Raw genomic sequence first — 27,784 nt, 5'->3', positions numbered from 1 at the left:
TAGAGGAGGGATCCATGGAAAGCTTCCTGATAATCACAGGCACATTCTCCATCACTTCGCCATGGGCTTCATTAAAAGACGGGTTGCCATTTGAAAACACACACTGACCTGTGATTAACAGCTCTCACCTGCACCGGAGGAGGGGGGTGGAGCAGGACGCGCCGAGCACGTGCCAGCCAGGTGTGGTGCAGCCAGGCCGGCAGCGTGCCGGTGGTGGTCTTCCAGATGGCGGGGCGGCGGCGGCAGGTCTTCCCGGGCAGTGGGGGTGAGCAGTCCATCTCTCCATGCAGCCGGCGGGTTAAAGCCCATGGCTCCTCCTCCTCCGCACTGCTCTCCCTGAGCGGCACAGCTCTCACCTGCGCCGGGGTGGGTGGAGCAGCGCGCACCGAGCGCGTGCCGGCCAGGTGGTGCCACGTGGTGCAAGCGGGCCAGCAGCATCCCGGGCATCGGGCACACACACATTCGCTCTTTAAGACGCACAGACATTTCCCCCTACTTTTGAGGGGGGGAAAGTGTGTCTTATAGAGCGAAAAATACGGTAGATTTCAGATTGTGTCAGCTTCTTGCTGAACCATACTCACACTGTACTCATTTCTTTCTGCTCTTACCAGTGGCTTTTCTACAATGGTTGTATTGCAAAGATAGTCTGGTGGCACGAAAATACTGGGTTCATTTCTTTTTCTCTCCAGTCTGTCTGTTTCCATGGGAACAGAAATTAAATGCAAGAGCAAGAGTTTGACTGCTGGTGATAGATTCTGGTTTTACTTCAATTTCTGGCAAGCATCAGTGTGAGATAATCTGAACTGAAAGTCCTGAAAAAATACTTTGTCTTGAAGTCTTCAGGGATCCTGCTGGTACTCCAGCACACTTTAAGCATTTTGTGCCAATTACTTTTTTGGCATTTCACTGTGTTTTTGGCATCTCCTTTAGCTCTTTTTTGAAGATTACTTTTCTAGTAGTTAGGTTATTTATCCACAAAAGTCTTTGACCAACCTGCAGAATTTAAAACACAGTTTTTGCAATCCAGATTGTAAACAGTTGGTAGTAAAAACATTTTGCAGAAGCTTAAGATATGCATGTATATCCCTAAAAGTATCAACTGTGCAACAGAGTATGAATTATGTTTTTCTTATAGTAGTATGCAGTGACACTGGCTAAGTGGCACACTTTTTTATTAGAAGTGTATGTTTGTGTAGCAGAGTTCCAAGAGGAACATAGCTCACCAGCTACATTTTGCGCTTGTCTTCTCTTTGAGATTCCTTCCCCTGTTTTTGCAGTCTCTGACTGCAAAAACAGTTACAATTATCCACCTGTGTCATCCCACTAGTGCAAATGAAGTTATGCTAGAAGCAACTAAGTTCTGAATTGTGCATAAGAGGAGGATCCAGCTAAAGTTGGCTTGTGCAGCTCATGGCAGAACTATTTGTGCTTTCTGTTTGTGTGACCTGGCTTCTTTGTTATGTTGCAGAAAATGTCTGTTTCTGATGAACCTGTTCTGGTTGGAGTCTATCACTGTTAGTGCAATTACATTTCTTTTGCTAGCCAGCACAGCTGTAGATGCTACAAACAATGAAGCTGCCTTTAACCCTCCCAGCTTGGAGAATTATGGTTATCCTGTGCATAGCAGGAGGAATGTAGAGGTGAGGATTGCCTCCACTCTCCCCAAGGGCCTATGTGAAACTGGTCAGGTTTCCTAGCATGGTGCTGTTGGCTTCCAAAGGGGGGCTGAAAAGAGGCCCATCAATGGGGTGACATGATTCTGTTGGGTATGCCTCAGAGCATATTTGAAATAGGAATCTACACTGGTTATGAGACCACAGAAGTTCTGTATAGCCTTCTGTTCACACGAGAAGTATCCTAGTAAGGGTCCAGAGCAGGAAGGGACTGCATCTTCACTGCAGAAGGAAACAGTGTAGATGCAAGACTGCCTCCTGTGCTTGTAAGGCTTGAATGACACCGGCCGCTTTGGGGTTCATGGCAGAATGTAGTGTGGGCCTTGGCAAATGCCAGGATTCCCAGCTGGCACTCATCAGGGGACTGAGAGCTCCAGCAGGGTCAGGGACCAATCCCACAAGTCCTGTTGTAGTTGTGCTGGGTTTGGCCACTAGATGGAGCCCTGGAGTTGCTCAGATCCTGGCAAACACACACAGATGGTAAATTTCAGCTGCCCAAGTGTTAGCCTCGGAGCAGGTGGGAAGGAATGCAAGGTGCAGCCAGCATATGATGTATGAAGGCAGGGCCTGTCCCATTCACCTCCCATCCCCAGAACATCTTTTGGTGCTGGCTGAAGGGTGGGGGAAAGGACACTTGGACTTTGGAGTTGTAGCTCTGACTGCAGCTGGTACTCTGAAAAATATCCTATGGATATCTAGACTTTATTAAGTTTTTTCCTCCATTATTTGTAATGGCCTATTTATAAGGATCTTCTTCAGCTCTCTGTTCTTAAGCTCTCTAATCTCAATATTGGTTTTGGAACTCATAGTATCTTTGACCTATCACATGGCATGTATAGATATGCCCAGTATCTGATGCAGGAGTGGTTAACATGTGACTTGTAGACCACATATGGTTTGTATCTCCAGTGTCCCCAACTGCTCTGTCAGTGTGGCAGTGGAAACCCACACATTTGCTGCTACTGAGTGATGAACTGATCGAATTTAACTTGTTCTGAAATGAAATATGACCTTTTTACTATGCTGTGCCTTCTATGGAGTAGCAAATAGGTCAAATGTAGCTTGAAAACAAGCTACTTTTGACCTACCAAAGTCTCTGTAGTTGTTAGTGGCTGAGATTTCTTTTGCAGATGTACTGTGGAATTCCTCATGGTAGAGTTGACATGAGTGCAGTACATGGGGGTGTGCATAAATGTCCCCCAGGCCTTTTGTGGCTGCCCATCCTTGCTCTAATACATTCATTCCATTTCTTTTTATTTCTAGCTCACTGTATGCATTTTTACTGCCTGACTTGTTATATTTCATATCAACGTTCACAGCTGCCTCTTGTGAACCAGTGTGTGTGTTTACTATGCTTAACTTGCAGCATTTGGATCATGGCCTCCACTGTGTCCAATATAGTTTCTAGTAATAGGGCATCTAGACTATCAAACTCCAAGTATTGTTTTAATTCTTTTTTTTTTCAATATGCTTATTGGTTCTGTTTTTAAAGTAAAATAACTCAATAGGGTTAAGTCTCCACATGCTAGTTAACATCAAAAAGATGCTGATGCAGATAAAAAGGAAGATTAGTGGATATTTTGTGAAGAGTAAAACAGAAGGACAAGAACACCCAGAAGGAGTTACACTTTCCAAAAGGCAAAGAGGGCAGAGATTCACTATAAACTCCTCAGTCTTTCAGGTTCAATCAGAGTAGCTCATAGTAGTATAGAGGGAAAGCAACCAGTGGGCATTGATTTGTTGATAGGATATGTAGTTCTGAAGCTGAGGAGGAAAAGTTCTTTCACATTGTACAGTTTCTTAACATGTAGTCTTAAATTCACTTTACTCACTAAATCCCCCAGTTTCTGAGAACGGGAGGTGGTTTTGGAAGTAACACCCCCAAAAGCATCCAGTTAGCACAGCTAGTACATCATACAGTAAGCCCAAATGTGGAGGATCGCACATTTCTTTCACTATGCATTGGGTTTCTTTGTTACGAGAATGTTGGACTGCAAGTGTAGAAAATGTAGGGACATGGTACAGAAAAGTATATTTATTTATTACACTTATATACTGCCCCATAGCCCATGGGCTCTCTGGGCACTTTGCGGATTTAAAAAGCAAGAATGACAATGGCAACCTAAGATCTCCGGCTCCAGAAGTAGATTTTTAAGCACAGTCAAGAGAATGAGCAAGAGAACTATGATACCTGAACAACCCTGACTTAGTACTTCAATAAGAGCTGACCAATCTTGGGTGATTTCAGTGGATGATTTTAAAAGAGCTTTCAGAGAATTGAGTTTGTAGCAGCAAAACAGGGCACACAGCAGAGACAAAGGATAAATGATTAATTGCATCAACACAAGATCAAACTGCTGCTGAACAGGACCTGTTAGGTGAGGGTTGCAGCAGTGATAACCAGGCACCATGGATTAGAACCTCAACCTGCTAAAGGAAAGGAAAGGGGGGAAAAGATTATGACAAAAATAGCTGATTTTAAACCTCAGAAAGGAGATGCTCTGTCTCCATGCTCAGTATACCGACTGTGCCTCTAAAGTAATGCTGTCACTTTCTAACTGTGCCTCTACAGTTGTCTTCATTGCATTTTATTATGCTAACAATATATTAACATTTTGGTCATTTTAAACTTCATGGTTCACTTTATTACATGGTGCTGCTCTAATATTTGTTCAGCTATTTTAGGGTTAAATATTATTTTACTTACTATAAGGATCCCCTATTCAGACCCGGGTACAGTACTGAATCTGCCTTGGTCGCCCTGTACGATGACCTGTGCAGGGAGAAGGACAGGGGGAGTGCATCCCTGTTGGTTCTTCTGGACCTCTTGGCGGCCTTCGATACCATCGACCATGGTATCCTTCTGGATAGGCTAGCGGGATTGGGGGTTGGAGGCACTGCTTTGCAATGGTTCTGCTCCTATCTCAACGACCGATTCCAGAAGGTGGTGTTGGGGGACTATGGCTCTGCGCCATGGCAGCTTTGCCATGGAGTACCACAGGGGTCCATTTTGTCCCCCTTGCTATTCAACATCTACATGAAACCGCTGGGAGAGGTCATCAGGAGGTGTGGGCTGCGGAATCATCAGTACGCTGATGATACCCAGCTCTACCTCTCGTTTTCCACTAATCCAGGTGAGGCAGTGGCTGTGCTGAACCGGTGCTTGGCTGAGGTAATGGGCTGGATGAGGGCCAATAAACTGAAACTCAACCCAGACAAGACAGAGGTCCTGTTGGTTGGCGGATCGGGCTTCGGAGAAGGTGGAGTTGACCTGGTCCTGAATGGTGCAACACTCCCTCTTAGGGATAAGGTCCGCAGCTTAGGAGTACTCCTCGACCTGGAGCTTTCTTTGGAAGCTCAGGTGACAGCGGTGGCAAGGAGCGCCTTCCTTCAGCTTCGGCTGATTAATCAGCTGCGCCCCTACCTGGAGTTTGACTGCCTGGCGACGGTGACACACGCGCTGGTGACTTCCCGCCTAGACTTCTGTAACGTGCTTTACGTGGGGCTTCCCCTGAAGACGGTCCGAACACTTCAATTGGTGCAAAATAGAGCTGCCAGGTTGCTGACGGGGACGGGGCGTTATGCTCACATGACTCCAGTCCTCCATCAGCTTCACTGGCTGCCCATTGAAGCCCGGGCCCAATTCAAGGTGTTGATTATGACCTATAAAGTCCTAAACGGCTTGGGTCCGGGCTACCTGAACGAGTGCTTACGTCCGTATATGCCCGACCGCCCTTTGAGATCTGCGGGAGAGTCCCTTCTCCGGGAACCCTCCATGAAAGAAATTAGGAGAGTAAATACTCGGAGGAGGGTTTTCTCTGCGGTGGCACCCAACCTATGGAATTCACTCCCCAAAGAGGTCCGCCTGGCACCGTCGTTACTGGTTTTTCGGCGCCAGGTAAAGACCTTTTTATTTAAACATCATTTTAATTGTTAAAATATATGATCTGTCCAGGGCAACTTCTTCTTCCTTCTCTTTTCTCCTCCTATATTATTTATTTACTTATTTTATACTGATAATTTTAATTTTATATTATGTTTGTAACTCAATGTATTTTTTTGTATTTTTGTATTTAATGGTAATTTATTATGTGCTATGTGCTATTGTATTTCAATGTATTTTATTGTGTTGTAAGCCGCCCCGAGGCTTCGGCAAGGGGCGGCATAGAAATGTTATAATAATAATAATAATATCATAACAAATGTGATCTAACCTCATGTTAGGCTCATGCATTTCCTTCCCAGGATTTGCAAGCTCTGGCAGGTGATTTATGAGACCTTGTGCTCTGTGCGCCTCCTCTTGAAGAAGGCTGGTAGTTTTGCTCTGTTAATGAACCTTTCCCATCTCCATCACATACGGAAAGTACTCCCTTCCTTTAATTCTGCCCTGTGGCATGTGATAGTATATTTTCCCCAATGCATTCATTATTAACTGAAAATTGTATCCAGCAATATTGGATACCTTGGATACAATGTTGGATAACATAGGCTAGAATCACCTGTCAAAGGATAGGGGAGGACTGAATCAGTGTTACAGAGAGAAAATAATGACTTTTTATCTTTTTATAGGAAGCACCTAAGAAAATCCTCCTCACACAAGTTGGTTAGGTATCCTGGCTCTGGGGAGGAAATGTATGCATCATGATCATACATAAGGTATTGTGGTCCTTTATTAGATAGGAGAATCTGCACCAAAAGAAACAGGGGAAAAAAGAAAGAGAAGGGATAAGTTCAAGTAGTCGATAGACATGACAAAAGGTCTAAGACCCCATACCTTAATAGAGACCAGAGCTGTATTTAAAAAGTATAGACCAAGTTTCTTTTTTCTCAAAACAAAGTGTTTGTTTTTAAGTAGAGTAAATATTTGTTACTTAGGCCGATATAACTGAAGCTTAATCCAGACAAGATGGAGGTCTTGTTGGTAGGTGGTTCGGACTTTGGGGAAGGGGACCTTGACCTTGTCCTGAATGGGGTTGCACTCCCTCTGAAGGACAAGGTCCGCAGCTTGGGAGTGCTCCTCGATCCAGAGCTTTTGCTGGAAGCTCAAGTAACAGCGGTGGCGAGGAGTGCTTTCTTTCAGCTTCAGCTGATTCACCAGCTGCGTCCCTACCTAGAGAACGACTGCCTGGCGACAGTGACTCACGCATTGGTAACTTCCCGACTAGACTTCTGTAATGCACTCTATGTGCGGTGACGCCCAACCTATGGAATGCACTCCCCAGAGAGGTCCGCCTGGCGCCATTGTTATTTGCTTTTCAGCACCAGGCCAAGACCTTTTTATTTAAACGGCATTTTAATTGTTGATTTTATTTATTGATTTTAACAACTTTGGCCAGGATGTCTCCAATTGTACTTTATTGTATTAATGATATTTATTTATTTGTAAGCCGCCCCGAGGCTTAGGCGAATGGGGCGGCATATAAGCCCGCTAAACAAACAAACAAACAAACAAACAAACAAACATCTCTGTACTCCAGCCTTGTGCTTCAGTGCTAACCTCTTTATCATTATTTTGATTTTTATATACTGCCCAATTTCCATATGCTGTGGTTGGTTTACAAGAGATTAGATTAGCAGCATGGTAAAAGAAGAAAGGAAGATATCTCAGGGTTCTTAAATATCAACTCTAGTCCAGATGCATCCACAAGCCTTATCAGAATAAGACAAGACAGTGAGCAAGCATCTAGAAGAAGAATAGGGAAAAGTTCAATATGATCCTTAAAGAGACCTGAAAGTTGGTGGGAAAACACAGATCACACATAGCGCGAAACCTGCAGAACATTGGTAGGTAAATGAGAGGAGTTCTGCCCAGGTGTCAAGGCTTTCTGCCTTCCCGAATGTGATGGCACCTCCTGAATTGGTGTTGGAAGTTTTGTGGAAGACTGGGACTAGAGGGATATACGAGGGGGGACCCAAAAAACCCAGGAATTATCTTCTGGAGAGTGGGCCCCTTGTAATACAGGCTTCCCTGCTAGGTGAGTGTTCTAGGAACCCATCTGCATCAGGGTACCCAGTTGGGTGGTTGTGAGTGGCTGCGTTCGGCTTCAGTGAATGTTTCTTTGGAGACTCTTTCAATGTGTTTGCCTATTTCGTGATGGCTGATTTACACAATGCGCAGTGGTGAAATTTTGTTCAGCTGAGTGTTCAGCTGTTTTTGATCAAAGCAGCATCACCCTTGTGTTCCACCTCTCCCTATTCACCCAATCTCAGCCCATGAAACTTTCTTTTTGTTTCCCTGGGTGAAAAAAGTCCTCAAAGGGAAACATCTTGCCTTTGAGGTGAAACAAAAAACAGCAGAAGCACTAAAAGGCATCAAAATCGATGAGTTCAAAACCTGTTTTGAGCAGTGGAAAAAACATCTTGATAAGTGTTTTGCATCCAACGGAGAGTACTCTGAAGGTGACTGAAGTTTGAGCATGTAAAAATAAATACACTTTAATATAATAAATTCCTGTTTTTCTGGGTGTCTCCTCTCCTTCTTCCCCTCAAACTTGCATGAAGTGCCTTTTGCTCACAGAAGAAACTCTCTGAATCTCAGCCATGATCTTTGCCTTTGAGCTCTTTCCTTGAAGGGCAGCTTGTATAAAATATCCAAAAGAGGAGCTTGGGAATTGAAATTTCTGTCTACTGACTTCTCAGAGTAATGTATTAAGCAAACTTGATTTCATAGCAAGGTTTTGCTACTTGGAATTCAGCACTTAAATTCTTTTTCATATTAGCTTGTTACTAGTAAGAGGGGTTATTTGTTGGAAGTGATTACACTGTCCCAAAAGGCTGGCTAAGCCTTGCTTATGTTGTATGGTTGGTTGGTTCTAATTGCATTTCTACTCTTACAGGAAATGTGAATAATTCTGAACTAATTCTCCGTAGGGTATAGCTGATTAATTCTTTAAAATGATTTTTAATTGTAGCGTGCGCGTGCGCTCTCTCTCTCTCTCTCTCTCTCTCTCTCTCTGCATGTGCACACGTCCCCCCCCCCCGAAAGTGTTGTTTCATTGTGAACTATGTGCTGTCATGGTTGATTTAAATTTTAGAACTAACCGTTCCTTTCCCTTTCTTTTGAAACATTAAACTGTTTGGTGAAAATAAAGAATAATAGTTCAGCTATTTTAAAGCTTTCGCATATATGTTGTAGAGCTGCCAGCTACCTTCAGGGTAGGATTTAGGAGGTGGCTTTCATCTCTTCATTAAAAATAGTCGCCATGGTCAGGTACCTGGAAATTCACTTTTTAGTGACCTAATTTCTTCACAGCCATTCTAGCCAACATGCCTTTGAGCTTGGACTGTGTACATTTAACCATTTCTTCATTTACAGCTGGACATTCTCAAGCTTATGCTCATAGTCATTAGGATTAGAAATGGGTGGGTGCAGTTTCGTAAGTGAAAGATGATCCTTTCATGAATGAAAACTGATACCTTTTCTGTGTTCTTGCAGAACTGTGGAGTGCAGACCACAGTGTGTAAAGGTTGAATAGTATTCATGCTAAGCAGTCTTGCAAAGCCTGTGGTCTAAAGAACATAGCTCAATCTTTGGGCATAGTTTTGTTTCTTAAAGTAGTATTTGTTAACCACTTGAGGGCAGTAGACTTCTTTTTCTTAATTCTGTTCTTCCCTAATTCTCTTCTGTCATTGAAATTCAAAATTGTACCTTATGAAATGCATTGTTTTCCCAAGTGCTTGTTTTGCTGTATTATTGCTTTCCTTGCACTCTGATTGTTTGCATTAAAAAAAATCATGGTGCTCTTTTGAAAACTGCTACTTGACTCTCAGGTTCTTTTCAGGATTATTTTTAAATATTCCAGGTTTTATTTATTTCTGCACTGCTCAATCACTGAACATCTCTGGTTAGTTTACAACTACACATAAAAATACAATATACAAAAGCAATAATGAATCATAAAAGGTTACTATACAAAAAATAAAACTACTATATAGAGGCTGAAATAGCTTATACAAAGTAAATTATAAGATGTGTTTAAGCAGCTAAGAAAGTCCTGATAAAATAGTAAACTAATAAAATGCCTTGTGGTAGAGGATTATCTTAACCTGACACTGAAAAGATACTAAAATTGTGCCAGGAGGGCCTCAGTGGAGCATTCATTCCATAACTGGAGGGCCACCACTGAAAAGGCTTTCTTTCTTGTCACCATATAGAAACTCCATTGGAGGTGGCAGTCAGAGGCAGCCCCCAGATCTTGATCATAGTATTCAGGCAGAGTGTAGTCGAGAGAGGTGTTCCATCAAGTAGTGTGGTCCCAAGCCATGAAAGACTTTATAGGCTAAAACCAACACCTTGAATTGGTCTTGTAAGCATACAGCAGCCAATGCAAGCCAGCCAGAATTGGTGTCATGCATTCATACTGTCTAGAGCCTGTTATTAATCTGGCTGCTGTATTTTGCACAAGCTGCAGCTTCTGAACACTCTGCAAGGGGAGCCCTACGTAGTGCATTTCAGTAATCTAGTTTAGAGATTACTTACAGCAGGCTCTCTGTCCATCTAAGGGCATAGCTGAGCCACAGGTGCCGCTTGGGCCTCAAGTGACCAAGAGAACTCAAAGATAACCCCCAAACTGCTTCTTCAAGGGTGGTGTGACCCCACCTAGAACAGGTTGGGTTCCTTTTCCTGGGCAGAAGTCCCAGCACTAACAGCATCTCAATAGTGTCTGGATTGAGCTTCAGTTTGTTTGCCCTCAGCCATTCCATCACTGTAGCCAGACACCGGTTTAACACATCCACAGCCTTACCTGTTGAAGATGAAAAGGAACAATCAAACTGCACTGGCATACTGATGACATCAGACTCCAAAACTCTGAATGACCCTACTCAGTGGTTTCATATAGATGTTAAATAGCATGGTGGATAAAACCAACCCCTGAGGAACCCCACACTGGGGAATTCAAGTGGCAGAGCAAGATCCCTAGAGCACCATCTTCTGGAGCCAGATATCCAAGTAGGAGCTGAACCCCAGCCATGCAGTTTCCCCACTCCCAACTCTGGTCAATAGTGTCAAAAGTTGCCCAGAGGTCCAGGAAGAACCAATCGAGACACGTTTGCCTTGTCTTTTTTCCTGCATAAGTTATTGTATAGAGTGACCAAAGTCATTTCCATGCTAAAAAAATGTCTGAAGGCTGATCCAGAAAATCAGTTTTATCAAAGGGTAGCTGGAGCTGGTTGGTTGCTACGTACTCTTTGCCCAGGAAAGGGATGTTTGCCATGTGGCCTAAAGTTATCTTTTGGGTCCTGAGAGGGCCTCATCACTACCTGCTTCAAGTGGCAAGAGACCACACCATCTTATTAAAAGGCATTAATCACTTCCCTCAACCAACTAACACTTTCCTCCTTGCTACTTTTAATTGGCTAAGAGGGGCAAGGATCCAGTACAGATGTGACTGCATGAACTTGTCCAAGCACCCTGTCAACTTTCTCAAGCTATACTAATTGGAACTCATCTTTGCCTCCTTTTAGCACATCAGAAAGCTAAAAAATATAAATACTGGTGGGGGACAGAGGAGATGAGCATCGGTATTTCCCATTCTGCACTACAATTCCCACCAACCATCATCCAGAATGCTCAATGGTTAGGGTTGATGGAAATTTTTATCCAAAACATGTGGAGGGCACTAGATCCCCTTCTTCTGTTATAAGGAATTGCATTCAAGATGTATTTCTAATGGGATCACAGTTCATCTGCTGGCCATTTCAGATCAGATTTTTTTCCTTTGATCAAAGCTAACTTTTTAAAATATGCAAAGGTAATTGCTCACTCCATTCAGCCAGTTATTTACTTCACTACACCATGTTTGTGATAAAATTCATTTTAGGCATTAACTTATGGACTTATTTCTTCCAGCATTGGTGGAATTGTATAGTTCATATTGCTCAGTTTCCATCACCAACTTGCTGTTTGGAATATTGAAGTTGGATTCTTTTTCTGGATGAAATGACAGTATGGATTTTAATAGTCTCCCATTTGTCCTGTTCCCAATCCTGTAGATTAGGGCTTTATGACAGATTGATTAGATTCTATGCAGAATATCTGTATGTGTGTATATGTTTTATAACTACAGATTTGGGTTTCCCCAGTTTGCTTGTTTTAGGATTCTTCCCTCCCCCCGCCATCAATCCACCTCTGCCATATCTGCAAATATGGCTTGTATTCGTTTATTTCCTAAATATTGTATAATCCTGTAAGGTTTCATTTTACAGAAATCCACTGTCATTCTCCTTGATTTTGAACCCTTCAGAATTTGGAGTTCAAATAAATTATCTTAGTATTGGGTTTCAGAGCCTCTTTACTTTGGCCTGTTTCAAATGGGCTTTGAATGTCCTTTGAGGTACGGAAATTGGCTGGCTTATAGAAAGCTAAGTCAATTAAAGTTATCCAATCAGTTTCTAAACATTAAGTAGTAATTGTTTGTTTAATATTACTATGAATAACCATTTTGTGGAATTTGTTTAGGTAAGAGTGAAACAAAGATTGGATATTAGTTGAATGGCACAGACTTCACCCTTCAGTTTCAAAGTTTTAAAACTGAACAGAACAGAGAATTGTCTGGCCCAAGTTGTCTGGCCCTAGTCTGTGGACTGTCTGTTGGCTTAATCAACATCCTTCATTGTTGTTACATCTGGATGCGGGTAGTAAACTGAAATCACTAGTGATATTTCTCACTTGCTGCCACCTGGTTTACATATATTTTGTTCTGAGCTGTATTACTTAAAGCTTGCTTTTCTTTCATACTTTTGTTGGATATGATCATCTGTATTCAGTAACATGGAGGCCCAAGTTATACACCATGATGGTAATCGCTGGGTTGTGGGGACAAGCAGAGCATACATGGTGCATGTTCATAATTTATACCTTTAATTAACAACCTAGGAACTTCCTAGATTGTTTCATGATGTGTGATCCTGGAAATTCTGGGTTGTTTATGGGTCAAACAACTTGAAGTTAACCCAAGAATGAACTGTGGGCAATGTTGGGTTAACTTTGGGGTTTTTAACTTATAAACAATCCACAATTGTTAACATGTCATGAAACAACATAGGAAAGGGGAATTCCTGGGGTGTTAAGTAAAAGCAGTCATGACAAGAATGTTCTATTCATCTCTGCAATTCCTGGGTTAAACAATCAGAAATTGCTGCCATGGCACATGAAACATATATCAGACTCAAGAGTGAGTTACGTATCAGGCCAAAAAAATTCTTTAAAAATGCAGAATGAAAGATATTACAGCTTTGTGAAATGTATTTTAGCAATGAGAATTAGGAGGCATTTCAGAAAAGAACTTAGAATAGAATATGTTAATTTAAGATTGGCACTTACACAGTTATGCTGTTCATTAGCCATGCACTTGGGGATACCAGGATCCCAGCTGCAAATTTTTCATTTATTGTAGGACTGCAATAAGCAGAGTTCTTTAGTTATAGACCACTTTTTTGAATGTAGGGTGATTCTAGTCTGACTGTTGGCCAGAAGTTGATTGTTTAAATTTGGCATGGGCCTTTAAGAGGGCTTTCTGGATGATGGATGCATTTACATTCCAGTCCCATGTTTTCCCATTGTGCCTTTCTCCCCAATCTACTGATAGTATGATGTTCAGTTCCCATATCAACCTGTGCACATGGAAGAAAGTCTTTGAATGCACTGTATATTGTAATAATTCGCAACATGATTCCTGAGACATATAGGCAAATAGGGCTGCAGTGGGTCAATTGTGTTGCTTACCTGTTTAAATAAATTCAGAGTCATCCCAACTAGTTAATTTACCCCTGCACCCTGGAACTATATATCCTTGGGAGCATTTATGCTAGAAATAATTGAAACAAAAAGAAATAAATTTGCTTATTTCTTCTCTTTCTCCCCTCCATCTGGGTTGTTTTATTCTGTAGGTCTTCCAATTAGTGTTTTAAGTATTGCATGGACTAAGCATTTGGTTCTAGTTTTCCCTTTCTGCATCATCCTCAAATGTAGTTTAGATTTTGCTGCAAATGAGCTTAGCTAAACAAATATTTGTCATATGGACTCATTTAGTATTAAACAATTATTGGCATGAGTTTGAATCACTGTCCCAAATGAATAACTTAAATGTCTGTTCACTAGAGTTTATTTACTATTCCTTAGGCAAAAATACCTTATTGATAATGAAAACTAATAGGAGTAGATTTGGCAAGCAAAGATTAAAATATGTGCTTTGAGCATAAACTTTAATTTGTAAATACCTATAATATGTAATTCTGTGTATACTTACTTATTGGTAAAAAAGCTAACTTGCTCCATTCTACACAGTGAGTAAAATCAGTGATGTGGGGTGGAAAATTTTCCAGAGCTGTGTTTTTCCATGGAAAATTTTCCACACCATATGTCTATTTTATGCATAGTTGTCTGGACTGTTGTACTGCAATCAGTCTATTATGGCTAAATATAGGATGTGAATTTCTTTAAATTATTTTAAAACATTGACAAATCCTAGTGCTCAGTTGACTGTGGAGAAACTGAAAAATGTGCCACAGCATATTGCTCCTGTGCCCAGTGCCTTTGGCTCCAGATTGGGTCCGGACCAGACCTGTACACGGAGTTTTGGCCCTCTATCGCCATCATTCTTCAATCATAACCTGAAGGTAAACTGAAGCTAAGACAGTAATTACTGTTTATTTCACTTAAGAACATAAGGACATAAGAAGATTTGTGCTAGATCCGACCATGAGTCCATCTAGTGCACAAAGCGGCTAACTAGTTATGCATGAAATCCAAGCAGGACATGAATTCAGTGGCACCGTCCTTCTAGGGTTCTCCAGCCTGTGCCTCAGACCCAAATCTATCCTTAAGTGAACTGGAGTGTTCAACTAGTTCTGAATCAGATTTTTCTCAACTTCACGTGAGAAAAATGAAACTGAAGGTGCTATATCAGCAAAAGAACATTAAACTTTTGATAAAAAATATATCAGCCCTTTTTGGGTAAGTTTCCTAAAAACGATGTGTTCTTTCAAGTGTGATCATTTTTGTTAAATATAAACAAACATAAGGAATGATATGCTGTTGCCTTCACACTTTTACCAATTTTGCGTAAAATAACCTCCACATAAAGCTTTGAATGTGTTTGGAAATAATATTTAGATGTTATCATGTGGTTAATTCCCCCTTAAGGAGATATTTCAGTTAATATTTTGTAGCTATTGGAAAAACTTTGAATATATTTATGCTACATATATAATGGACATGGATTTCATTTTTATTTCCATTTGCTAAATATGCAATAATTTTATATGCATATTGAGGGGGAATGTGTATGGGGGGGAATGAGTCAAAGAAACCTGCTAAATCAGATATTATTTAGAGCATTGGAAAATTTTCCAGTTCTCCTTTTTTCTGGAAAATCCACATTGCTGGTAAACATGTGTAAGATTGCATTGATAGACAACTACTTTTCCCTCCTCTTTTTTCTCATGTTTCCATACAATTTTAATAGATCATCCTCATGTCTTTAATACAGCCATACATGTCTGGTAGGAATGCATGAAATTAAACATTTATATTGTGATGTAAGTATATAATTGTAATGTTCATCACTATATAACTATAAATATATTTGGTTGGTTGGTTTTTGTATGCTAGAAAAAGTTAACTATCAGGAGACTGCTGTCATAATATACAAACCATCCGGATTAGCTTGTAGTATGAAACTCTGGCTCTCTCTAAAGATTATATCAGCACCAAAGCAAATGAATATTTAGCAGGCCTTGCAAAATACAGGTCTTTTGCCAGGGGGTTGGATAGTTAGCTACATCTTTTTGTCACATGTATATATGATAGAAAATATGTTTGCTGCTGTAACTTTTGATTTGTAGCATGCTTTTCTATCAGAAATGATAGTTAAAGCAGGTGTGATATGTTATATAGCTCTAACATTTCAACTCTTCAGAAGCTTTTTTGGGAGTAGGGCAAAGTTAACCCATTAAAAAGGATTTTAAAAATTCACATAAACATACTTAGAATATTTAAGAACAATGAAAAGTCTTGTGGTATCTTTAAGACTGACAAAGGTATACTGCCATGAGCTTTTGTGTAGTTCATCAGATTCCTGATAAGTTGCTGAGGGTTTGAATAGTATGTATATATAATATAATACAATGGGGTTTGGGGGGAAAGGAATTCAAATAGTAAGGTCAGAAGGAAATTAAATGTAGAAAAAATGACAAAGAGTCTTGTTGTACTCTAAAGGTTAACAGAGGTGTTCTGACATAAGTCTACATGGACACTGTCCACTTAATCATGTGCAGTGCGCATTGCTGCACCAGACTATCAAAGCTACTCCTCTGGTAAGTGCAGAAAAGTACTGATAGTGACAACCCTGCTATTAACAGGGGCTACATACATAGTCATTGCTGATAATACAAACATCCTGGCATTAGGTAACACATGTGGTGTGGTAAAAAGCCTACTCAGTTTTCTGAGTGTCAGTTGAATAAATGTGCTCAGATCAGGAATGATTTCAGCTTACTTACAAGAAATTAATTCCTGCTGATGTTATCCTCGGGGTATCTGTGCGGGAGGAAGTGCTCTGTGAGAAATGGATGTTTTGTAAGAGCAAGCAGTTGTTCAGCTGTTGATTCCTTTGGCCTGCAGGGGGCACTGTTGCCATAGACTGTTGTGCATTTGGATCCACTGATGACAAGCTGAAACCTGTGAAAAATTACGGTGTTTGGGAGTGGGGCTTGAAGGAATTCCAGTCCATGGACTGCTACGACCCCTGTCAGTGTTGCTGGAGCCTTTCCATTCCCTTCTTCTAGCTTGGAAGTCAGTTCCCATATGGTTCCATAAAGTTGGCTCACAAATAATGCAGTGCAGCTTTCTATTTTTAAGGGAGGCTTCCCTTTCAAGAGGCATAGTGCTTTCAGTAGAATTGATGAACTTCTGGTGGCTTAAGGTGAACAGTGGATCATGGAACAGAACTGATTGTGTGGGAATCTTCCATCCTCCTCTTAACGTTCTGTGTCTATTCTGCTTGCCAGCTAGAATTGTACCTTGCTTGTGTCCACTGTTTTGATTGTCTTCAATGTGGGACTAGGTGCCTTGTCCCCAGTTGCTGCCTTCCTCCTCTTATTGGTTACATTGAACTTCACTCTTCTGTACAGTGCTTGTGTACTTGGATCTGAAGTGCTCTTATACAGAGTATAATAACATTATTTTGTAGCAGGAGTGGGTGACTTGTGGTTCTCCGGAGGTTTTGTCCCTACAGCTCTCATCGTTCCTCACTATTGTGTGTGCTGGTTAGGGCTGATGGTAAAAATTGCAAGCTAAAAATTGTATCTTGAACTTCTCTAGGGACCAAAGTGATGTTCATGATGCTGTTAACTTTCAATTGTACCACGTAGCTTTGCTTTTATTAAGGCAAAACTTGCTTCCGGGTGATAACTTTTCATCAAAGATTGCCTTGTAAATACTCCTTCAGCTTTCCTCTGACTTAATAAAAATGTTACATTCTTCTCTAGCTCCTATAATGATTCAAAAACTGTGAAAATACATGTCAAGTCTATGAAATATCTCAGTTGAGCATAGTGAATCTAGTGTGACCAATGCCATACACAGTTACCTGATGCCCCCTCATGGTTTCTATACTTGCACTTCTGTATGTCTGTTGGCTCTAATATATGCACCCTTTCTTTCTTTGCCCTAATCGTCACTAAAACCACTAACTGATTTAAAAACTCTCATCACAAATGTGGTAATTTCCTGATGCAAAAGAGTAGGCATGGCCTTCTTATTTGGAAAAAGTTTGGAATCAAAATAAAAAAGATGGAATGGGTGATGCTTCCATTCTCCTTTATGTGCCACCTGTACACACCTATGTCAGTCTAATAAACAAGGAGAGCTGTGCATGAGATGTCCATATCCAACCTGTCTGATAGGCTTTGTTTTGAAAGGTTAACAGTTAAATCCTACAAATATTTACTAAGAAATCCCACTGAGTTTGTTGCAGCTTACTTATAGATAAGTGGGTATAATATGGCAGCCTTTGTGAATTCTCCTTGTTTCATAGATTTTAAAATATTGTAAATGATAGTGAATGATTGTGATTGTAGATTTAGAGTTCTGAAAACTGTCAACATGACCAGTTAGAATAGTTTGGAAACATTTATTCAGGATTATATTTGATCTTAATGGTCAGTATTCTTCCCTCTTTAATTTAATGTCCAGCACACCTCCCAGTTGTTTCTTTACTCCTTATCTCCTTTATATAAATTTAGAACTACATTTTGTTACTGAACAGTATTATATTCATGTCCTCCACCCCTAAAAAGGGATGAATTGCAGAAGTGGAATGGAGGGCAGAGTAGAGTCAGACATCTTTAGCTATAGAAATTTGTCAAGGAGAATTAAATTGAAGAGGGAGGGCAACTACTTCATAATAACAAGATTGATAAAATAGCATTGCAATTTATGAGGTGGTCTGGTGATAGAAATAGCTGTAAAACTGAAGTAGTTGTAAAGTTCATCAAACCTATAAGTCCAAGATATCTGGTATCAGAGGCCGGAGTAGCAGGTGGGTGAAAATATTCCAAGAAATACTAGGGAAAAAATGACTATGAGACTTGCTCAGGTCTGCTTCTTGCAACATTGAACAAGAACAAAGATAATCATATTTGCAGATGATACAAAACTGGGTGGAATAGCAAACATCCTAGAAGACAGAATGACAGTCCAAGGCAATCTTGATGAACTTGAACACTGGGCTGAAAGCAACAGAATGAGATTCAGTAAGGACAAGTGCCAAGTCCTCCACCTAGGAAATAGAAACCAAATGCATTGATACGGGATGGGGAATGTGTGGTTCAACAGAACTGAAAAAAAAGAAAAAGATCTCAGAGTAATTGTGGACAATTGGCTAAACATGAGCCAATAATGCAATACAGCCGCCCAAAGGGCAAATGCTATTTTGGGATGCATTAACAAAAGTATTACTTCCAAATCATGAGTAGCAGTAGTTCCTCTATACTTCCACTAGTCAACTGGAATACTGTGTCCAGTTCTGGGCACCAAGATTTAAGAAAGATGCAGGAAAATTAGAAAGAGTCCATAGGAGGGCAACAAAAATGAACCAGGTTTTAGAAATGCTGCTCTATGAGGAGAGACTGAAAGGACTGGGCATGTTCGGCCTTGAGAAGAGCAAACTGAGGGGAGACACGATATCCCTCCATAAGTACCTTAAAGGCTGTCACAAAGAGGAAGGTCAAGATCTTTTCTCACTGATGCCAGAGTGTGGGACATGGAATAATCAATTTAAGTTGTGACAGCCTAGATTCAGAAGGGACATCAGGAAAAGCTTCCTCACTGTCAGAGTGATATGACAGTGGAACCAGCTGCCTAGAGAGGTGGTGGAAACATTCAAGGTGAAACTGGGCAGCCATCTGAGTGGGGTGGTGTAATTTGGTTTCCTGCAACAGCCATCATGGCCCCATCCAACTCTACTATTCTACAATTCTATGATTCTATGAACTCCTGAATTAACTGTGTGAACATTTCCTGCTTGCAAGGGACTATTAATGGCATGGCTAAAGAAATTGAAGGTGTATGCAGTACCACAAGATAAGCTTTGTCAATGTGTTTATCAGATGATAGAGAACTTTCAGTATTCTTAGGTTTATTCAAATGCTCTCTTCAGCATCTTTGGTGAAGCCCTTGCCTTCATAGATCTTCTTTTTGTGGTAACAGTAGAGGCAAATGTGTGACTTTAATTGCAAGGTTTGCCCCAGCTGTGAGGAAGCAGGTAGGAACAGCAAGCCTGTCACACCTCTTTCCCGTTTGGATTTCTTGTTCAGTCTCCATGCAGACCACATGCTACTGCAAATCTCTGCTGTATTAGAGCTTCTTATTAATACTGCTGTTAGTTAGGTTGTTTGTCGTTACTATAAAGTAAGGCAGAACCTTACCCCAATTGGGGTATAAGTGGATAACAGCTGATTTAGAAAAGCCTTAGTAGGTTTTGACTCAGTTTCTAGATATTTGATGTAACCCTCCTTTTTATGACCTCAGAAAACATTTTTCTTCATTTACAATTCTGAACATCATGGACTATTGCTTTTCTCACTAGATCATAACGTTCCCAAGTGCTCATTTACAAGGCCTTTTATGGTTTGGTGGTATGGTGCAAATAATGATTTCCTTTTTGAAAATGTTCCAGCTCTATTTGTCTGGGGCTGGAATGGTCTGTTTCCTTGTCATCTGCTCTCATTTTAATAGGTTTCATGGCCACGCGTTCTCTATATAAAGCTGACTGGTAACTCTCAGAGCCTGATCTCTGGATTATTGAAATGTCCAAGTTTTTCCCATGAAGCAGATCCTTTACTGCTTTGAGATCATTCTCCCATTTGCTGGAAATTTCTCTCATTTGAGTTTCTTGACCTCTCATCAAATCTCCAGTTGGGTTTCTCAGTTTTACAGCTTTCAAGTTCAGAATCTTGGTCAGATACCCCTGAAAAGAGGAAGGCAGTTCATAGACTATTGGCCCTGAAGTTATACTATCTCATTTCTAAAATGCATATGGCTTTTTTTCTGAAGCTGCTTTGCTTTGCTATACTGAACGTCACAGGGTTTATAGAAGGACAAGCCTAATCTCTCTGTGATAAAATATGATGCTTTTATATAGATACTTTATGCCATGTTTCTCTACAATGCATATTCTTTGAAAACTCAGGTCAGTGATCATATAAGGCAGCCAAGGGCCCAAAACATTTCTGGACTGATAATCCAGAATTACAGCCATTGTGAGTTTTCCAGCCAAGGCCTGCAGTCATAAAGGCAGGAGTGTAAAACCAGAAGCTTTGACTGAGTCTGTTTAGTGTCAGCTTTCATTGAATAACTGTCTTGTTCAGGCCCTTGTAATGAAGAGGGACATGGGGCACTACCGCTTTACAGTGAAAGCTTGTCTGGAAGAGCTCTTAGTCACTAGATAGTTTAGTTTAATCTTTCTTCTGCTCTCTTCTGTTGTCAGTAGAACTGAGACAGGCAAGCCTTATCTGTGTAAAGCTGTCACAATGAAATTACTGACAATTCTAAGCAATGGAGGCAGATGTTGTTGTTGTTTTTAGGGTTTTACATTTTTGCCACCCACTTCCTTTCTCAGAAATTTATGAACGTTATTGTCTTTCTGAGAAGAGTCTTGATTTTGGAAATGCTGATCTTTGCTTTGGTTTAAGAAAATTTGGTCTGATTCATAATGAGCAATTAAAATACTGTTTTAGGGTGTTTTGGTTTGTTCTGTTTTTGTACTTTGTGGGGGGTTACTTCTTCTCCTCCCTTTGGGTTTACATGTAATGTATTTATGGCACAGATCTTCATATAATCATCAAACAGTAGGGAGGGCCATTGGATCCAACCCCCTGCTCAGTGCAGGATTCCAGGTTAAACCATCCCTCTCAGATGGCTGTCCAGTTGCATCATGAATGCCTCCAGCATGAGATAGCTCACAACCTCTCTAGGTCAGCCTTCCCCAACTTGGTGGCCTTCAGAGGCACTTGGACCACAACTCCCAGAATTCCCATTCATTGACTTGAAATTCTGGGTGTTGTAGTCCAGACATGTTTGGAAGACACAAAGTTGGGGAAGGCTGCTCTAAGTAATTGGTTCCACTTCCCTGACAGTCAAGAAATTCTCCCTGATGTTCAGCTGGAATCTAGCTTCTGGTAACCTGAACCTGTTATTCTGTGTCCTGTACTCCGGAGTGATTGAGAAGAGATCCTGTCCTCTTTCCTTGTGACAGCCTTTCAAGTACTTGTAGAGTGCTATTGTGTCTCCCCTCAGTCTTCTCGAGGGTAAACATGCCCAGTTCATCCAATCTTTCCTTATAGGGCTTTGTTTCCAGTCCTTGGATCATCCTTGTTGCTCTCCTTTGAACCATTCCAACTGCTCTGCATCTTTCTTAAACTTTGTTGCCCAGTACTGGATACTGTACTCCAGATGAGGCCTAACCAGTGCTGAGTAATGAGGACCTAGTACTTCACATGATTTGGAAGTGATGCATAGAAGCATTTGTATTTGCCCTTTTTGCAGTCACATCACACTGTTGACTGATACTCAGCTTGTGATCCACAACAATTCCTCCTCACTTGCAGTACTGTTGAGCCAAATATTCCTCATCTTGTAACAATGCGGTTGGTTTTCTCTTTCCCAGGTGCAGAACTTGGCATTTGTCCCTATTGAATTTCATTCTGTTGTTTTCAGCCCAGTGCACCAATGTATCAAGATCACCTTGAATTTTGTGCCTGTCTTCTGTTTTTTTCTATCTTCTGCAAATATGATAATCATTCCCTATCTTCCCTCATTCAAATCATTAATAAAAGTGTTGAAGAGCATTGGGCCAATAACTGGACCCTTTGATACCCTACTTGTTATCTCTCTCCAGTTTGAGGAGGTGCCCTTGATGAACACTCTTTTCAGTGTGAAAGTTGGCATGTTAATTTTATTCACTCCATATGCTTTTCTACACACACATATTGATACCATTTTTAAACAATGTTCTAGTTGCTCAAATAATTATATTTTATTCTTCTATAAATTGCTATGACTTACCTTTAAAATGCATCAGAAATCATTTGTGCTCTTAAAATGTCACTAACACAAACCTGACTTGGAATAATTGGCATGGGGAAACCAAGGCAATGACAAATCTTACTTTAAGTTATAAAATACCGTTGTCATCTTTCCCTTTGCTGCCTTCGTAAGTATGATTGGAAGCCTAGGCAGCCAGCAAGCCTTGCCTTTGCAGGCATAGTGCCAAATTTACTGCTGATCAGTTTTCAGAAGTTCTGAACACACTTCCACAAAGAGTAAGTGAAGGTGGCAACCAATTTGAAATGTGAGTATTTTGTTTATGTGGGTATTTTGAGCAAGGATGGAGCGGGGGCTCAGGCTGTACAAAAATCTGGAAAACAGTCTATGGGGTTTTTCTCCATGGACACAAGGATGGGCTTTCACATGTCCACACGTGTGTGTTTAACCTGTCTATCTAGAAATATGAGAAGTGAAGTGATGGCTTTTGCAAATCAGATCATAATTTTTGAGGTATCAATCTGGAATTCTCAGTTTTATCTTATTTATAGATTCTAAAATCCATAAAAATTAATGAAAATGGACAATATAAACCAGCTTTATTTCTCTGGCTCCCTTTAGGGCCTTTAGGATCTGCTTGAATGCCCTTCACAATTTTTGATAAAGCAAAAACCTTGCCACAACCTCTTCCTTTCTCCTTCAAAGGAGGCCCTTTGTTCCCAGGGTAGTGGCTTAAGCAGCATTGCTTTCAGCAATGAAATAGTGTCCCTCTCTGTGTTAGTGTGGAAGTGGAGGAAACCAGAGTTCCTGTGGATCACTTCTATGCTGTTTCTTTTTTCCACAGTACAAGAGTTATAGTATTTTTGACATAAACATATGATTTAGTGGTTTAGTTAGGCAAGACTTATCAACTCTACATCTTTGTAAACTTTCTGGTTATTATCTCTCCATGTACCTTAAAAATAAACATTATTTTAGAGATAAATGAAGGTACATACGTTTCTTAGGCAGGCCCTACAAATACACCTTCAACTTTTGTGGTCCATGGGTGTAAATTTCTAATGTAGTGAAACACACACAAAGTAAGACTGTGTAAAGCAATCTTATTTTAAGGAGGTAGCTTATTAAAGTAGAAAATCCAGAATGTATTGGAAATGGCTTTTACAATCAGATGTTTCCTGTTGCTGGATCTTGTTACTGTAAAGGGAATAAAAATGAACTGTGGGCCCCTTTCTTCTATCAATTGGACAAGCAAACAGACTGAAGTTTCATTCATGTGTTCACGTACGATCAGCACCAGTCTCCCTTCTTCAGTTCTGACATTAGAAAGGTTCTAATGTCTTAAAAGGATATTTGTGTGCCGTTGTAGTGGCAGGCCTCCCTCATAAATTGGGCAGAATCCTATGTAGATATAGATAACAAACTACCTGTTAAGATAATTTTCAGCATGCTTCCTTGTAAAGTTGTCTGGGCTGTTACAATTGTGCAACTGCAGAGAAAGGGTTGTCACTGTTTTTTTTTTAAAGTTGTCCCATCATCATAACCATAATAATTATACCTGTGTTTCTGTGCTAGCTTTTTGGGTCCAACCAACACAGTTTACAAAAATCCAGGAAACAAAAATAATAAACAAGGGTAATGAAGTGTTAGCAGCAACCGTAAAATCCATAACAACAATTTAGAACACCAAATTAAAAAGATGTGTCTTTGACTTTATTCCTGAATGTACAGAGAGTGGAGACCAGTTGTAACTCCAGAGAGAACATGTTCCAGTAATCCTTCTTGACTACAGTGAAAATAGCTGCAACGCTGTGATATTTTTGTGCATGTATGCTTATGTTTTTGTAATTATAACTGTCACAGTGAAAGCAGTGACAGTTATGTTAAGACCTGTCAGTAAATCTCTCTTTCCCTTTTGCATCACAACTGATTTAGAAAGTTAAGAGGGGGTGGGGAAATACTGCTGCTTACCTCATATTACCTGAGAAGGAGAAAGAACAGGTGGGTTTGGGTTGTGTGAATATGTGGGGTGGTGGGGAAGGACCCTGAATTCTATGGGGAAAATGGCACATGAGGAAGATTGTCCTCATGCTCTGATTTACCCTCCCATGATCCTACCAAACAGCCCACTGGATTGAACCTGATAAGAATTAGGAGAATTTGAACAGGTTCTCCAGTAAGAGCAACTCAAAGTGGCAAGTCACCACAGTGGGTTTCCAGTAAGTGTCAAGCACCCATAATGATTGGGCTCATTGTACACGCCTTTCTACCTTCCCTCTCCTCCCCACTGCTTCCACCCAGAGGTTTCCCAAAGGACACTGCAGGAAGGAATGAGGCATCTCTTTTTGACAGCTGTGATCACAAGCCAATTCTGGCTTGTCACAGCTGTGAGAGTGTCCCTATTGTGTAAAACAGACCTGGTTCTTGAAGTTAAATGGAGAAGACAGGAGAGCCTCTTTGCAGTGGTAGTGTGGAATGGAGATGTCAACACCATCTCCTGCTCCAGAGTATAGAGCAAGGGCATGAAGCAGATCTGGCACCACTGCTTGTTGCAGGAAAGGTCTTCTTTCCAGCAGAAGGTCAAGATGGCATCTCTGCTCCATGCTACTAATCCTACAATGGGGTTGTGGAGCAGAAATCAGGGACATCTCTGACAGCTGCATGCAAGTGCTGTCAGCCCTGCTTTCTGGCTGGGCACTTGGCAACAGTGGGAGTGGTTGTTCTTTCCAAATGGCTTGATCGTTGTGGGTTTTGACCCATGATGAGTCATGTCATCCCATGTCAGATGAGATGACAACCATGGGTGAAACAAGCCCTACAACAAACCATTAGTTATTATGGTGATTACCAGCTATGATAAGAATGGACATTTGTTAATGGGCAGGTTTGCATGACACAACAAGGCATGGTGGTTTCTTGTGTAGGATGGTCAGTTTTATAATCTGAACCCTGTGGTGGTATTTCAGCATGGTACATTTGTCTTTTAGAAACCATGATAACAAATAATGGCCTTTTCTATGGTTTCCATGCTTCACTATGGGCTAATTGCTGTCTAACTGACATAATATCAGTAGTAGTAATCAGTTGATTGTGATTTTGGCAATTTTTTTGTGTGAGACGACCACATTTCACATTGAAAAATCAGACTTGCATAGTAAATTACTGTTGATATGAAGTGTCTGCATTTCATTATTTTCATGATTTTGGACCAGTGAAATATACAGAACTATTTATGTGTGCAAACAAGACACAAACATTTCTGGAACAGTAAGTTAGTATAATATTTCATATACATTGATTTATTATTTTTAAAAGGTCAACTCTATTCTTTACTTGAAGAGGTTCCCAAGAATCAGAAAGAAGACAATCTCTACTCACAGATATTATAATCTAAAAGACATGGAACAAAGGCAATAGAAATTAGATAAAAGGGGGAAAATAGCAAACTCAAACAGATTCTCGGTTACAAAGATCAGCAGGCAGTAATTGGCTCAGTTCAGACAATGCAATAAGCCATGGTAGTTTTTTTTTTTTTTAAACCATTGTTGGTCTGTCGTATTTTCTGAACCAAGCCATAGTATTTCACCATGGTGAGTGTGGTCTTTAGAAAACATGGTAAGAAAAAAAAATGCTTTGTTCATAGTTTCTCTGAACCCCCATGGCTTGTGGTGAACAGAAGATCTACAGTCCTCATATGAAACTACTACAGAGTTCTCTGGAAAGAGTGGCAGCTGAAGGAGCTGCTCCAGCCATCCAGCCTCTATGTGGACACCAATGAGGGAGAGGAAGATGACATAGGTAGAGAGTGATACACCTTGGGATTGCAGTTTAGGCTCAGTGGTGGTTGGGATACATGCAAACTGTAAGAGGACTGAGCAGGAAGGATGGAAGTAATCAGAAAGTAGAAACCACTTGATTGTCAAGTAGATCATGGTAGAAAAACTGCAAACCATGGCAACCAGGCAGGGTTGATTGTCATGTTGTGAGTATGCAGCCACTATGTATCTTATTGCGCTCCTGTTAAGTGCAATGGAAGGGCTTCAGCTGCTCCTCTCTCTTTCAGTAGTCACACTTGGAAGTGGGAGGGTTCTCAGGTGGATACAAGCACAGCAAAGAATACTGTGCTGCCTGATGCACAGTATGCACACTTGGTAGTTCTTTATTCTTAAAGCCTTTGTACTGCTATAATGGTACTAGGTTTAAAAGCTGAGTGCACACTCATTTATTTACTGTAGAGGCTTCAGTCTTGGTATTTCTGTGAACAGAGTTCAACAGGGAGTGAAAAGGGGACCTGGCAGTAGATTCAGCACTGACTGCGTGAAAGAGCAGGGCAGTGCTCCAAGAAGCATCACATCATGTGTTGTCAATGCTTTTTAAAGGATTTCTTCACAGATTATGGTGCGTGGGATTGTAGGAACAGCAACAATCTACTTCTGTTGCTGTACCGAATGGGCTTTATGCCCAGATATTGATCTTGCAAAAAGTATTAGTTCACTGGGTTTGTGTGTGCCTTGTTAGATGTTTGTGAATTACATGTGAGACTGGGGAAAGGATCTTTGTTACTAGCTGGAATGTTGACCTGTGCTCTTACTTTTTTCTGGAAATTACAACAATTTTGATATGAGACCAGGGGAATCCATAAGTTCACATGACTCTGCTGCATCCCTTTGTTTTCTGATGCTAAATTATATATTCCATAGAATGTTCATATGTTTAAGTTGCAGGTTCCAGCTAGCTCCCCTCTCAGGGCTGGCCTACTCCATGGTAATAATGTGGCAGAGATCTTATTATTTTACCATTATTGGTTCTGGGCAGTGCTGACTGGTGGAAGGGCCTTAAACAATCTGGCCTTGTGCCCACTGTGTCCTGTTTGCAAAGTATTTTGCAGTTCAGTTTGCTCACATTTGCTCCAGTTTAGCTTCTACCTCATTAAGTATAAATTTAGTACTAAAGACAGCATCAGTAATTCCTGCATGTCAGATATCTGGATCCTCTTCAGTCAGCCTCAGGATTGGTTTTTGCAAATCTGATTTCTTGGTATGTAGGCCTCCGGATTCCATGGTGGGAAAAAACAAATGGTAATTACATCAAATTGATATCCTGCACTCTTTAGCTCTGATGATCAGTGATGAGAAGTGGTGTTATGCTCACAGCAACCTCAGTGAATGTTTCAGAGGGGTACTATATTTGTACATATACATGACAGACGCCTATGAGGAATATCCAGTGTTGTATAAAACGTTCTCAGGTACTCAGAAACAGCCAGTGATACATTTTGGTTCTAAGCCAGCACCAATTTAGAGAATAATACAAATGATTAAAAAAAATCCTGTCCTGTCTTTAGTGAAAGTGTCAATTTTGAGAAGACATAGCTCTTTAAAGAAGCTGCCAAATCAGTATCAGTGTCTCACTATGTTTGACTTGGTTTCCAAAGAATACTGTTCCTGTGCTAGGGAATGCAAAAACTACATCAAACAATTATTAAATTAATATTAACACCATGGGACTGGTGATTTCTTTTGTAATTTCTGAGAACTCCAGTACAGCATATAATAAATACATATAA

General features: G+C 40.6%; 1 protein-coding gene across 9 annotated transcripts in view; it reads left to right on the top strand.

Annotated features, from left to right (window-relative positions):
- Positions 1-27,784, top strand: part of ST3GAL3 (ST3 beta-galactoside alpha-2,3-sialyltransferase 3) — a 237,435-nt gene that overhangs the window by 30,301 nt on the left and 179,350 nt on the right. Inside the window, exon 1 of one of the 9 annotated variants that reach the window (XM_044442706.1) lies at positions 5,756-6,329. The exons of the other annotated variants lie outside the window; for them this stretch is intronic. The gene's annotated coding sequence lies outside the window, so the exon portion shown is untranslated. Of the gene's footprint in view, positions 1-5,755; positions 6,330-27,784 lie in introns of those variants that run through there. 9 annotated transcript variants of the gene reach the window in all.

Source organism: Varanus komodoensis, unplaced genomic scaffold (assembly GCF_004798865.1).
Source record: "Varanus komodoensis strain SLA01 unplaced genomic scaffold, ASM479886v1 scaffold1, whole genome shotgun sequence".
Classification (NCBI taxonomy): domain Eukaryota; kingdom Metazoa; phylum Chordata; class Lepidosauria; order Squamata; family Varanidae; genus Varanus; species Varanus komodoensis.
This window is presented reverse-complemented; position numbering and strand designations above follow the sequence as displayed.